General features: G+C 45.3%; 1 protein-coding gene across 1 annotated transcript in view; it reads left to right on the forward strand.

Moving 5' to 3' along the window:
• The window catches only part of VANGL1 (VANGL planar cell polarity protein 1), a 45,781-nt gene that overhangs the window by 14,696 nt on the left and 15,696 nt on the right, over positions 1 to 15,389 (forward strand). The window lies entirely within an intron of this gene.

Here is a 15,389-nt window from a genome sequence, read left to right on the forward strand (position 1 = left end):
GCTTAGCAGTGGAATTGCTTTGAAGCAGATTTAGTGGCTGAAGCTGAAGTCCGGGAGTTTTCTCCTGGGTAAAGAACTCGAGGCCTATTGGGTGAAGTAGGTCTGGACTCTGCTTTGTTTTCCTTGTCTGTAATATGTGAAGGGGAGAACCCTTGGAAATGCACCGATTGACTTAATTAAATGTCTCTTTCAGAATTTCAAAAATCTGTTGGTTTTCTTGTGAAATCAAATTTTTTGAGTTTAACTGCTCTGTGGTCAGTGATCCAGCATAACCTATATGATGAGAGAGATGGAAAGATGACTGCCAGAGTTTCCCTGTGCTACAGTATTGTGCCTTGAGGTGTGATGAGGTAGTTCAATCGTAAGTGAATTCTGCAGAGAAACTTTGGTATGTGTCTGTATTTACCCATATACACACACACAGCAGTTTTGGTTTGAGAGTGTTTGCTTGGTGGTAGATTGTGAGTTTGTGTTTAGAGGAATTGAGATCCTACACCTGCCAGAGTCTGCATGTCTAACTTGCCATTAGAGGCAAAGAATTTACTTAAGAATCAAGGCCTGAATATTTAATAGTGCATGTGTTAGAAGCAGTGTTTTCTCCAACTCTTTCTTTGCAGCAGGGTTTTGAAATGTCTTGGGTGATGCTAAGGCAGCAAAGAGTTGTAAAACTTAGGATAAAATCTGAGATGTAGGAAAACTTGTAACTTCTCGTTTGTTGGCAAGCTGATTTCAGATTTGTTTGGTACTTTGAATGTAAGCCATGTAGCACATGGATGCTCCAGTGTCTTTTGTTACAGAAGAGACTCATCAAACGTGTCTGATAATGCTAAACTGGTGTTGCTTTTTCCTTTGTTTGGCAGAGGAGCATAATGTGTATTGGCATGTGTTTTGAAACCTGTGTGTCTTTCCGTATTTACTGCTACAAAGGTAAAGCTGTAGGTTTGATCAGGGGCTGGGTGTCTCACAGCTAAGGAAGTTTGTCCTCTCTGTGTGTTACTTATGTGTAAGAGCTCTTGATCTTGATAAAGATTGTGGCTCCAATGTAACAAACTGCATAAAAAGTGAATGCAATTAATATCTCCTTCAGCTTCTAAGGGTTTAGGATTGTGACATGTTTGTGAAAAAAAAAAAAAAACAACCCATGATTATATTCACAGCATAATTTTGCAGAGTTCTCATTAAGGTCTTGTCATGCTTGTTGATGGAATGTAGGTCGGGGTCATAAGGTGCTGCCTTCTGCCCCTGATTCTCTGGCTGAGGCATGAGGCTGGAGTGGGAGGTCTGTTGATGGGAGAATGTGAAGACATGTAAGGACAGTCTGGATTTCAGGAAGGCTGGAGAAGCAGCCTTGTGGGTGTGCTGGAGAGGTAGTTCTAATTATGATGGAGTAGCCATGTACCAATTGCCACCATGCATGCTTGCCTCATCCTAACACTTTTAAAGGGGTCTTGGGGAGGTTTTGAGCTGCCACCTGGAAGAAAGCAGCTTGCTTTTACAGGTATATCAATCTGGCTGTCTCCTGAAATCAAGACCTTTTGTCTCTTTATGCTCTCAAATATCTTAAAAGTTTTGATGACAAACAATCCATGGAGTCTGTCTTCCTCATCAGTCTAGTGTGCTCTGGAGAAACTGGTGGCGAGAAGGGACTTGAGACATCTTATGTTATTCAGTGTTGCTTCTTGGAGTAGTTCTGAGTTTTTTTCTTCTCAGCAAAATTGTTGAATATCACCCTTTTTAATCCAAGATGGAAGCTTTTCAATTCTAGGTCTTTTCTGGTGAGGCAGAGGGAGCTGCTCTGTAAATATGAGAACAACTTGTTTTCTGGGGGAGAAGGGAAGAAAACAATAGCTCAGCCGCCCTTCTGGCAAACCGTGTTTTTGCAAGGCAGGGTACAGACAGGATTTTCCACCCTCCTTGGCTCCAGATGCAGTAAAGAAGTTGAAAGTGCTGAGTTAGGTATTCCACTCCACCCCTGAGAGCCCTAGGTCCAGGAGGGTAAGCATATTTGGGACTAGTTCCCCAAATTCATATTATAATCTGCCTATTAATAGGCTGTCTTGGTCCCACCCCCAGCACTTTGGCTATAACTTTTCTTCTGGGAGACTTGACTGCCAAAACGAACGTTCCCTTTGGCATCAATTCAGGAGCTTGGAGGGGGGAGGTAAAAATTAAATAGGAGTCTCGATGAGTGTGGTGCCAAGTCTCAGCTCACTGACTGCTCTGCTGCTCCTGGTAGGAAGGGTTGCCACACAGGGCAAATGCTTTCTGGTGGTATGTGTGGGTAAAGAACAGGGAGCAGCAGAGATGCAGGCAAGGCCAAGCCTGGGAAAATGCAGGAGCTTGGGTGGGAATGGTGATGAGACTTTGAAAGCAACAAGAAAGGGAACCCAAGGTGGGGGAGCACAACAGTAGGTAACTTTTCAGTTGAAAGGCTGATACTTTTGCGAGTGGAGGCTTGGATTTGCAGCTTCCCTTGCTTCCCTTGCAGTTTTTCCCTATAAACAGGGATGTTGATGACATTTATCATCCAGAGTTTGGTATTGTCTTTATGGCTCAGAAACTGTGTAGGAAGGATCTTGCTGGAGAAATCCCTCCTTTCCTGTAGTTAAAGTGCTAACCATACTGCCTTCCTATCCAGTAAATACTCTTTCCCACCCTAGAGCTTTACTAGTCTAGACAGCTCAAGAAAATTAATGTCTTGTAATACTGTAGTAATTACTGATCTTTCACATAGACTGAAAGTTGGGCTGCAGTGTAGTTAGTCTTGGTTTCTTAGAAATGTTTGAGAGTGGGTCCTTCTCCTCCCTTCTGCTCATCCTTGCAGCAGGTATATGAGGAGCAGAGCTGTGATAGTTTATCTTGTGTCGGGCTGTTTAAAGGAGTTGGAGTTTCAGTCTTCTTTTCTGTCTGTCATGGTTTACCCCAGCTGGCAGGTGAGTACCACGCAACCCCTCACTCACACCTCACTCTGTAGGATGGGGATGAGAATCAGAAAAAAGGTAAAATCTGTGGGTTAAGATGAGAACAGTTTAATATTTTAATTAATGTAAAATATAATACTAATTATTATAACATTGATAATATTAATTGTAATGAAGAGGGGAGAGAGAGGGAATAAAACCCAAGGAAGGCAAGTGATGCTCAGTGCAGTTGCGCTTCACCCACTGACTGATGCCCAGCCCATTCCCAGGCAGTGATTGGTGGCTCCTGGCCAGCTGTCCTCAGTTGATACACTGAGCATGATGTTCTGTGGTGTGGAATATCCCATTGGCCAGTTTGGGTCAGCTGTCCTGGCTGTGCTCCCTCCCAGCTTCTTGTGCAATTCATCACTGAATGGCAGAGCATGGGAAAATGAAAAGTCCTTGACTTAGAGTAAGCAGTGCTTAGCAACAACCCAAACATCAGTTTACTAGGAAGAAAATTAACGCAATCCTGGAGAAAACCAGGACATTGTCCTTTCTGGTGTGGGCTTGCCTTTATGAAGGTGGCTAGAAAGCTGGTAGGGAAGCCTGTGACACCTTTGGAATCAGGATGCAAGTTTTGCAGATGGCTGTGAGCTGGTCAGTGTTCTCTTGTCAATCTAATTAAGAGAAGCTTGGTACTCAGAAATAGCAGTTCTGTATGGTAAAAGTGTACTTGAACATTCCCTGTATCCCTGTTATCCATCTCCATTTGCATGGGTGTTTGCTGAACTGTGGTTTAAAAATGAAATTAAACTATGGTTTAAAAATAAGTGGAACAGCTGCTTACTCAAAACAAGTACCTGTCTCTGAAAACCCAGTACCTTCCCTGCAGAAATTATCAGTACCTTACTGAGGGACCTGGTGGCTTGCACACACTCACAAAAGAAAGGAGATGCAGACATATTCTGTGGAAGGGGATTACATTTAGTCTGTCTCCCAGCTGCTTTGGGTGTTTGTTGGACCTTTTGCTTATAAAGCTGATCTCTAGGTTGTCAGTATTTACTGATTAATCTGATGAGTGCTCTCTTGTCAGGCATTCCTTGGTGCCACTGGTTCTTTGTTCACAACTGAGGGAGTGTGTGGAGGGCTAAGGAGTGGGAATAGGCTTCTCCATATTCCAGCCTGCATTTGTAAGCCTTGACATCTGATCTTGTTGCTCAAGTACATCTCCCCATATCAAGGGTGCTAATGAAGAGCACGAGGTCAGCTATTGAACTAGAGTCTTGTCTTGAGTCTTGTCAACTTGTCTGGAGTTATGTCAGTACTTATGCTGTTTTAAAATCTTCTTACTCCTCAAAAGGAAAGCTTCCATGGAATATAGACACCTTGGTTTCTAGCATGGTTGTAACCATGGGCTTAGGAAGTTGATCTCTTCCCTGAGCAAGAGCTGCTGAAATCTTGCTGGTTTCTGTTGAAGGACTGAGCCCACACATACACGTCTGGGATATTTCTGTTTCCAGTAGGGCAGTCAGAAGGGACTGCAGGACAAGCATTGGTGCACCATAGTGCAGTACTCTACCTGCCGAGCTAAATCCTGCTGGAGACACGCCAGTCTTTTCCTTCTCCCCTGTGTGCAGTTTGTTTACTCTTTGTTCCCAGGGACCTGAGGAATTACACTGACCCTCCTTTCTCCTTGGGGTTTCTTCAACCTCACCATCTTCTGTAATGATGCATGCTGATGAAACAGATTGAGCTGATGAGTTTTTACCTTGTTCTTTAGCAAAACATATTAACTGTCCTGCTGCTTTGATTGCAGGAACTTGCTAGAACAGCACATTACACAGACTTTGCAGACCAGCTCTGTTGCTGGAGCCTCTGGCCTGTGTGAAATTAGCCTTTGTTCTTGAATATATTTTCCCTGTCCTGAAATCTGTACAGGTGTCCTGGTGCCCATTTGTGTGATTTTCTCCTACCTATCACCAAACGGGATGAACACAAGCATTGATCAGTCTCCCCTCCCAAGAAGTTCTGGGATAGGCAGCTAAATGGGTGCTAATTGCATCTGCAAGTGTGAAGCTCCTGGGGAAACTGAGGGGTCTCCTCCAGAGCAGCTTCTTTGGCACTGAGAGGTGTCAGACTTGTGACCCCCCCCCCCCCCCCTACACCCAGTGTCTCTCCAGCAGCACTTCACAAAACTGCGTTTACAACCACCTCTTTGCAACTCATCATCTCTGCAACTTCTTTCAGCTCATCTGGGCTGCTTTTCCATGCTCCCAGTCCTGAAGGTGCTGAACTTCGTTCATAGTGGGCAGTTGAGCACCTTTCAAACACCCCATGCCAAGAAGTAGTCATGGAATAGGGAAGAAAGCTCTGACTTGTGGATGAACTGATAATGACCTATATAGGAAGAGCTTTTCAGCCACAATCTTAACCATTTTTAGTCACAGGCCATGCTTTCCCCCTCTGTGTCTGCTGCCTCACCTCTGGAGGATGGTGCTGCAGAGACATGATTGCTCTGGCCAGGAGGGTACCCTTGGAATTGCAGAAGGAAATTTTCCAGTAGCCTCTGGGGAAAAAAAAAAAGAAAAAAAGCGCTGTTCCCTGCTGAGTAGGGAGCAGTCTCCTTTGATGTTCCAGATGAGTTATGGGAATGGTACCTTGTTCTGTTTTACAAGGGTCTGTTTGGTGGTGCAAGGGGCGCATTGCCAGCAAAGTTCAGCTAGGACTTATGACATGGGTCAGAGCAACACCTCATTTAGAGGCTGCTTGTTGGTGACAAAAGTGAACAGCAAGCTCCAGGAATGCCAGGTACTCCTCATTAGAGGTGAGGGGAAGTCTAGGATGGACTGGAAGTATTGACAACATGCACAACTTTTCTGGGAGTTTCTGATGTGGTAAAATCTGTCTCTGAAGCCGTGGAGGGTGTGCTTTTCTGAAAGGAGCATGTTTTCCTCAGTATCCATATTTTACGTATGGGTTTCATATGGAACTGCTCCTCCTTTTTGATAAAGGGGAGAAAGCTGGGGGAGCTGAAGTGCCCACATCTTTCTACCCTTCTCTCCTCCCTTCCTTGATCTTGATCCCTGATCACCCCCAGCACACTCTGTGCACACACCATCTCTCCTCTCCTCCTCACCCGGAGGAGTGTGAGCTGAGTGCACCAGACACCAGGCCAGGTACCAGTCCTATTTGTGCTCCTGCAGATACACCAGGCAGCAAGGGCAAGTGGTGCAGGCTGACTGTTATACCCTGGAGCAGTCTTGCATTTTTGGAATACTTAATACTTTAAAAGTTTACAAGCCTACTTGCAGGTGAAGTGCCCGCTGTCAATTATTAGCCCACATGGCCAGTACAGTGTTACTTGCTCCCTGGTGAGGAGCTGCTCGTCTTTCTGAAAGAGATGGTGTGGAGGAAATGCCATTGGGTTCATCTGCAGAGATTTCCTTTCTTGTTGGTTTATCTTTCAAAATCAACACTGCCCAGAAGTCCAAGAACGGTATGCGCTCCAGCCTACCCTGTTCTTAGGGGGTTTTTCGTGGAATTTCTGTTCCACTGCTGTCCGTGCCCTCTGTAGTGCCTGTGTACCACCCACAGAGACAGATGGCCACCCTAAGCTGCCGAACAAATTTTGTAGCCATGAAGGTACTTTTATCTTCGAATGCTGCAGAAAAAAATTCCACCCACTCAACCTTTGACGGTCTGTTTCTTGTGGTAAATGATGAAATACAAATATTCTGCAAAGAAGTGAGCTGTGTGCCCTTTGGAGGAAAAGAGGAGGCTCACGTTTTGCTAAGAGGACAAGGAACTGCGAATTTACTGTTCTCATATAGCACAAGTAAAGTCCAATAAATATGGAAAGTAATTCCTGACTCTACTCTGAAGAAGTAAGGAAAAGTTAATAGGGAGCTATGTGGTAGTAATAGAATTTTTTTTTAAAATTATATATTAATGGCTATAAAATGGAGGGCAATATTTTCACTTAAAACTTGATTGCCCCTCCAGTACATGCTTAAATGAACTTCAGTGCTTACATTTCTTTTTGTTCAGTGTAGGTCAAGTGGGGATATCAGCTGACAATGTGGGGAAAGCTATTCCCTGGCTGACAGGAAAACAGATTTCTGGCACAAAAGTAAGGACCTTGGCTGTGGTTTGGAGCTTCAGGCTGCTGACTCTGGATTGCATTCCTCTAGTCCTGGTAGAGGGTTATCTGCATCCTTGCTGGGGCTGGATTTTTTCTCTGAGCTTGGAGGTGCAGGTCATGTCCGTGTGGCCCCAGTGTTGTTCATAGGGTTGCTGAGTGCTGGTTATAATAAAATCAGGTGGCTCTTGCTTGTGCAAAGCTTGCTGGGGTGGAACTTTGTGAGGGATGCTGTGTGGTGGAGGGATGCTGTGCAAGGAAGACTGGGCTGTAGTTTGAGAGCTGATACCTCTCTCTGTGCAAAGGTCTGCTAGTGGCTAACATGGATGCTGCCTCTTCAGGCCTGTCTGTGTCGGCATGCAGAACAACATTCCAGGTGTTTTTAGAGGAACCCTAGAACAAGTTAAAGCTGCCCTATTGACTCAAAAGACAGCCTCATTCAAAGTCCTGCCACATTAATCCCATCCCCACCTGGGAATAAAAAAAGATGGTCCTGTTTCCTGTGAGAGCATCCAACCAGGCAGCTGTAAGATCAAGAGCTGAATGCTGATGTTTCATGGCTGCAGCATCTAAATGTAAAGTCCTATTACAGCACTGGAGTTTCACTGCCAGTAGAAGCTTTGAACCCTTTGTTATTTCCTTGGAATTAAAGCAGTACTTGTTAGCTTTGACTTAAAAGAAACACCCTAAATCAGCAGCTAACCCCTTCTCCCACCCTCAAAAAAACTACTAACAAAAAGCCCCACCCTTAGTCATCACTATTCATGTAGCTTGAAGAATTCCTTAGCTAAAGACTGGCCTTATTTGAAGCATTAACAGTGGCTTTAAATTATCTCGTCTTACAATCTTCTTGCTGTACCTGCCAGTTCCTGCATATACTTTTTTTTCATTTGAGGCTCAGACTAATCAGAGGCATAGCATGTGTGTATGCTGGGAAGAGGAAATGCATCACTGTCGTGGATTACGCTGCTCCCAGGAACTGGAAATGGTAATCCAGGTCCCATATGTTCCCAACTTCTGCAGGATTCCTGGGTGCTTGAGCAGGACACAGGCTTGAGCTGGAAGCTGAAGGGTGCCCTGTAACTCAGGGCTTGGGGGTGTCTGGTATTTCATCCCTTGTGTCTGCACTGAGTGCCTGTCTCAACTCACCCTTGCATGCAGGGTAAGCTTGTTAACTTGCTCCGAACTCCTGTGTTCAGAAGGTAAAGCACACTGTGGTATTGTTCTGTCCCCCTGAATTGTTTGAAAGTCTCTAAATCCTAAATACAACCTGAAGTGTGTAGAAGCTTTTGAAAGAGGTTACACCTCCCTCAGAAATATTCGGTACACCCTCAATTGCATAAATGTTTGATCATAGTTCCGCATCGCTTCTTAAGCTAATGGTGCTGCAGAAAAAAATCCTGTCAGCAGCCTGATCCTTCCTCACCCCTCCCAAAGAAATATTGTCTAGTTGCACAGCAATGCAGTGGTGGAATTGGGGAACTGGTAATTTATATCTCTTTTATCTATCCTTGTAGCTGTGTAGTTTGTGTGTGTATTTTTCTACTGGGATTATTTTGCTCAGCTTAATTTCTGCAGTCTCCTTAACTACGCTTGTGGTGTTTAATGTTTCCAAAGGCTTGTGGTGGCAGAGGAAAGGTTTGGTGGAGCTGAGGGAAAGATGCTGGATAGAATTTTCTCATGGCCGCAGAGTGACATTCAGCTTGTCATTGACCAGGACCACCAGGTCTCTTTCTGTGGCACTGCTGTCCAGCATCTCATTTCCCAGTCTGTCTGTACATCCAGAATTGCCCCATCCCACGTGCAGAATCTGTCCCTTTCCCTTGTTGAACTTAACATGGTTGGTAATTGCCCAGTCCTGTAATTTGTCCAGGTCTCTCTGCAGGGCCTCCCTGCCTTCAAGGGCATCAGCTGTTCCTCCCAGCTTTTTATCATCTACAGGATTGCTTAGTATCCCTTCTAGTCCTGTGTCCAAGGCATTTATGAAGATGTTGAAGAGCACAAGGCTGAGGATGGAGCCCTGTAGAACCCCATTAATGACAGGTCTCCAGTCTGATGTCACACCATTGACTGTAACCCTTTGTGCCTGACCCAGCTGCTCACCCATCACATGATGTGTTTATCCAGCTGAATGCTAGACATCTTGTCCAGTAGGATCCTATGAGAGACAGTATCAAAAGCTTTACTGAAATCCAAAAAGGTTACACCAGCTGGCTTCCCTTGATCAAGTAGCTGGGTTACCTTGTCATGGAAAGAAATGGGGTTTGATAAGAAGGACTTTCCTCTCAGGAAGCTGTGCTGGCTGTGAGTGATGACTGTGTTGTCATCAGACATTCAGGTGTTTTTCAATATCTCCCAGAATAATGTTCATCACTTTACTGAGCACTAAAGTGACACTGACAGGTCTGTAGTATCTGGGATCCTCCTTCTTGCCTTTCTTGAAAATCAGGACAATGACTGCTCAAAAATTCTTGAGAGGCTTTGTGATTACATCAGCCAGGTCTTTGAGGAGTATTGCATGAATCCCATCAAGCCCCATAGATTCCTGCAGTCTGCAGGAGCCCTCCTTGGTGGGGCACAACGTCTCTGCACGTTTGCTCCTCTGCTGAGCATTGGGGAAAGGAGAGCCCCCAAGACCTTATTTCTCCTCCCTGATCCATCTGACCTACAGGGGACCAGCCTTGGCCCAAGCATGAAGGATTGGTCTGGAGCACCTCAGGTCATGTCCTTGAAGATTCAGAGCTGGACATGGTGCACAAATGGATGGCAGCTTACTTCAGTGGATTTGGTTTATAGTCATATCTCCAGCTGTGAGACTGGACGTTGTAAATTATTATCTTGAGTCATGCAGGTCTCCTTCCACAGGGCTCATTGGCCTCAACAATCTGCTCAGCTGTGCAAATTCGGACTGTAAGATTGATTTTAGCAGTGTCCCTGACTCTCTCAAATTGGTCATGGGTCTGTGTCAAATTGGGTGTGGACAAGTGGATCCCTTTGGACTCCTGGCAGCTGGATGCAACACCCACAGTGCCTGGGGAAGCCAACTTGTCCCTTCTTTGTCAACACCCATGTATTTCTGGGGTGCCTATGTCTACTGCGCTGTCCAGGTTTGTGCGGAAGGCTTAGCAGCAGCTTCTTGCCATCACCTTTTCACTTAAGTTGTCCCCTTTGTGTTCTTCTCTCACTGCTTTCCTTCCCAAACTGCCCACTTGCTCAATAGATGAAGAAAGCCTTTCACAGTTTTGGCTTTACTTTAGTGTGAGCAGACAATAGCTGGTGGTTTGCTTGTGTTTTTTTTTTTTTCCTCATGAATAAGCAAGATAGTATTCTCATTAGCTCCCTGGATGATACCCCTACCACCTGACAAAACCATATCATGGAGACAAATGTTTGGTGTGCTAGCAGTGCCCTTGGGAAGACCCCTTTCTGAGCTCTAGCTCCTGGATCCAGTAGCTGCTGCTCTCCAGGTCCAGTTAAACTACTGGTGGCTCCTGAGGGTGCTGGGTGGGGCTTGAGGTGTAGGTGTCTGGCCAGGTGTTGTTTTGGTTCACTGCAGGTGTCTGGGACATGGCAGATACATGGCAGGGCACAGGCAGCTCCTTTGCCTCTCATGTTTCTTGTCTGTGTTGCAGCAGACCCTGGAGCAAGTGTTCTCTTTCTGTTTGATGAGAAGGTAGTGCCTTTGCCTGTTTGAATGTGTTGTATGGCATCAAAGGGAAGCGGGTGTCTAGTTTGAGAGCTCTTGGGGCATCTGCATGTGGCTATTGGTATCTGAGGAACTGGCTGAAATGCAGCCCAAGCTGTGAGTGCCTGAAAGATGCTGTCCTGCCCTGGCTAATCCATGAGCTATGCCATTTGGATTTAATGGTTCTGCTAGGTAACTGCATGGTAGGTGCTTGACAACAGCTCCCCACACACACTGCTCCCCTTGGAGAGGTGGTCTTGGCTTAAGAGGATGTGGGCAGTTTGCTTTGGAGCCTGCTCTCCTGGCATCTGGGTTCCTCAGTCTTCTGAGGGAGAAGTTTGTTGCACCACATGTACAGGCTTTCAGCTGCTCTTTCAGATGCAGCTCCTGAAGCTGCTCTTGTTGTACACTCACACATCCATCTCCATGGATGAGTTGAGGCAACTGGGGCCATGTTTTTGCTACATGTTAAACTCCCTTTGCTGTTCTGTGAAGGGCTGGAAGGGAACCTTTCCAGTTACCTAGGCTGACCTGTTGCAGTAAAGCTTCCTAGAATTGTATACAGGGAACCTGGCAAGAAACTTAGTCTCAGCAAGGGATTAAATCTTGGTTTTTTTCCAAAGAGAGTCCTGTGCTTTCCATAGGAAGCTCTTCTGGTGCTCCAGAACCTCCATTATTTCTAAAACTCAGGTTAGACTTTTACAGCTTATTTCATTTCCTGTCTGTTGAATATGGTGTTGGATGTAACAAGTGTCATTATGATCTTTGTGTCCCCTGGCACTGCATACTGTGCAACAAGATGTTCACGGTGTTACTGAGGAAGAGAAGTGTGGTGCTGTCACAGCATCTGACCTCAACACAGTGATTGTTCTTTTCTGACAAATCATATTTATTGGACCTTCTGGACCACTCCTTGAGTGAGAGGACTGTGCTCTCCTCCTCTTCCTCCTACTCACTACATATTACCAATAGTGTTCTGGGTTTTTTTCCTAGTCTGTTATGCTAGCTGCCACCTTCAGCTGTTGGAAGTGAAAGGAAGGGCAGTGCAGCTGTTGGGAAAGCATTCGTCTAGTTTTGAGGTTTTACCAATAAAGGTGACTGGGGAAAACATTCAGGCTGTGTGCTGGTACCCTAAAGACCAGTTAACTTCCTGAGGTAAAAGGCTTCTTCTCTTAGGAGAACTGCAGTGGGAGCATGCCTTTGGGTTTACTGGGGTTTTATAGCTGCTGGCTAAAACTTTGTGCTCTGTAGTTCTACAGCAGCATCTTTTTAGTGATGGCCTGGGGATTGCCTTTATAGGATTCCTCAGGAAGGCTTAAGTAGGTAGCTTGTTTGGTTTGTATGAGGTAAAGGAGCTGATTTTCCCCCAGCCCTCAAGTTTGGTCATACCTTCCTGTAAAATCCTAGTTTTTAAAAATACTCACACTTTATCTTCAAAGCAAAAACATTCAAATGTAACAGCAAAGTTAGTAGTAGACTTGCAGTATCTTTTTCTTTTTCACCTGTACTGGTGAAAAAGGCTGCTTTCAAGGTTTGAGGAAAACAAACTGAAAACCCAACCTGAAAATGAATTCTACTCCTCTCTCTCTCATTCAGAAAATTTCTGTGTTGAAATCCTTTCTACATCAGCAGTGAACTATTGTATTGCTCAGCTGTTGTGTTGATTCTGATTTTTTGTCTTGCAAAAGATGAGACTTATAATGTTTGTTGGAGAGTAACGTGTCTTGGACTGCACAGGGCAGAAAAGGGAAGATCTGTGGTTAGAAACTCGACTGGTGCTTTCCTCAAATTTACAGCAATCATGTGTTGTTCAGATGTCCAGTGCTGGATATAGATGGGGACACATTTTAAATTCCTGTCCTTTTCCTTCCACATTGTTAAAAAAGGCTGTAAGGGGAGAGAAAACATAGAGATGGGTCACTGCAAAACTGGGGCAAACCTGGTGTGTGTTTGGGTTTCATATAAATTACACCATTAACGGATGGATGTTCGCTTCCTTGGGGGCAGCAGCTCTGCTGCCATCAGACTGACAACCTGCTACTATGATGAGGTTTTCTTCCCTTCCCTGATAAAGATTTGACCTTGCAAATTCTTTTCCCTACCTCACCAAATGCCAGAAGTTTGGTATGTAGATCAAATCTGCTTTGTCCTGGTTGCCTAGTGTCTGTTCCAGGGAGGGCGAGGATTGTGCTTGCCTGCCTTAGCCAAGTGGAGATCTCAGTTGTGGTTGTCTGACAAGAAAATGTGGTTTTCCTTTTCCTAGGAGCTGCAGTCCTGTTCTCTTGACTGTACCGAACTGAAATGCTCTTGTAAGTTACAATGATCAAAAGGCATTTTTCTGCTCTGCTTGTTTGGCCACAGCTGCTGGAGAAGTTCCTTGTCTTGGCATTGTTGTATGGCATCTCTGCTGAGATCTGACTCAGGCTCCGTTTACTGGAGAGGACAAAACTGTAGCCGAAGCATTTGTGCTTCTGCCAGCACTACAAAGTGCTTCTGCGTGACCTTAGTCTTCTTGGGAGCCTTGCTCCAAGGTGTTGCTCGGGAAGGGCAGAGAGTACCAAATCCCTTGCATCTTGCCAGCTCATGGCTCTTGGTGTGGCAGCACTGCCCAGGGTCACCTATCTGGGCAGCCTGTGCTGGCCTCACCTGTAGCTATGACAGGCAGAGCAGGGAGGCAAGTCTGCATAGAGGATGGTGGCAATCCCTTCTGTAATCGTCTTCAGCAGGGATACTGGTGTGGGAAGCATTTTGATTTAAATTGTCTGTTTCCAGTTTTATTTTTCATTTTTTTGACTTTGCTCTGGGTAAACAGTCCAACACGGTGAAGGATCAGGAACTTGAGCCCTAGCTCTGTGCTCTGGCAAAAGTGTATGAGAAAGGAAAAAAAAGGAGTTTTCTGGGAGGGAGATGTGATTGTACAGCAAGAGAAGGCAGAGCAGTCCTCTGAGCCTGTTGGGTGTGAGCTGACAGCACTGCTAGAGACTACAAAGTGTTGTGGATGGGCAGCTCAGTGCCCCAGGAGACCTCAGTATCTCTTGCAGTAGGCAAGCTGGGTGCAATTGTAGGCTGGAGACATCTGGTAGGCAAAGCTGGCTCTCCTTGAAAGGCTGTGTTGTGGAATCTTTTCTTAGCTTTTCTTTGAGGTGCCAGACTTCCCAACTGGCTGTGCCAAGTGTTTAATGGGCCCAGAGACCTTGGATTGTTTTGATACTGTGCCTGTTTTGAGGAATGTTAAAATGTTGTTTAGAGGAGAGGAGTCAGTGCTGGGAACCATTTGATTAAATAACCCCAGGCTTCCTCAGTGCTCAATTAGCACAGCAGTCATCAAACCTCTGACTATCCCTGTGTATTTTAGGTGTGTGTGGCTCACTCTAAATCCTGATGCTGCAAGATCTGCATCCATAGCAAGAATACTGTGGTAGAACAGCTCAGCTCTTTCTGGATGTGTACATAGATCTGTTGCAAAAGTGTGGGGCACTCCTCTGCCTTCGATGATTCTCAGTGTCTGCTGATGTTTGGTGTAGTACCATGACAGGCTACATTTCTAGGTTAGCAGGAAAGCACAAAACTGCTAAAACCATGTGAGTGACAGGTGCATAGAGGTGTGGCTTCAATTTTTAATCTTTTTTTTCTCTCCTTATTTTTTATTTTCCCCAGCTCTTTCCACCATTTCATAAAACTCAAACCCCTTTTCCTAGAAACCACCAGTGTCCAAAGCCAGTATTTTGATGATATAAACAGGCTTCTTTCCTTGTGCTTTGTTTCAGTATAGTACTGGCCTGTTTTCCTAGAAATACACTAAGAAAAGCCAATTTCAGTGTTGGTGTAGTTGTGTCACAGAAGGCAAATACTGAGTGGCCTCTGAGGTGCAGAGTATGGCAAGACTGCAAATATTCTAATCTTTTGTAGCAGCAAGTACTCAGGCAAAACTGGTCCTGACTTACCCTTTTGAGAGAAAAAAATAGTTGCTACCTTTGTGTCACATAGTCCCGTCCTCCACTTCCTTGGATGCCCTGTAAAAGTTAATTCGTTACTGTTAGTAAAGGACCCTGCATTTCTCTGCTGCCAAATGCCACTGGGGTACTGTGTGCTTCTGCTGGGTCTGCTTGTTTGCTTTCCCTCTTGGCAGCATGCTGTGACATGGCCTTCTCCAGGGGAGTGAAACTAATCGTCAGAAACAAGCAACCCTCCAACTGCACAAAATGCAGAGCAACAAAGCCTAGAGCCTCACTGGCACTGCCTGCGAGGAAAACTGTGTTTCCAGCAGGCTGCTGGGTTGTGCAAGACGTTTTCCTCTTGTGCCATAAGTTTTGAATCTGAACTGTTCCATGGGAATACTTTTTGTGTCCTGATTTTTGTACTCTGCCCATGGCGGGGGTGGAGATAGAATTAGATGATCTTTAAGGTCCCTTCCAACCCAAGCCTTTCTATGATAATTTCTGTGTTTCTGTGATAAGCTTTTTCTGCGTTCTGGTAGTTTGCTACAATGCCTGAAATATGCTGGACTGACAGACCCTCTCAGTGGGACGTGAGAACAATCCTCACTCTGACCTCTTTCATACGGACGATTAAATATCGAAACTTTCTGTTCGTTCTCTTCCTGCCCCTCCCCATTCTTTCAAAGCGCTGAACAAAAGGCAAGCCTCGGCCCAGCTCGCTGAAA

The sequence above is a fragment of the Vidua macroura genome, chromosome 2 (genome assembly GCF_024509145.1).
Source record: "Vidua macroura isolate BioBank_ID:100142 chromosome 2, ASM2450914v1, whole genome shotgun sequence".
Taxonomy (NCBI): Eukaryota; Metazoa; Chordata; class Aves; order Passeriformes; family Viduidae; genus Vidua; species Vidua macroura.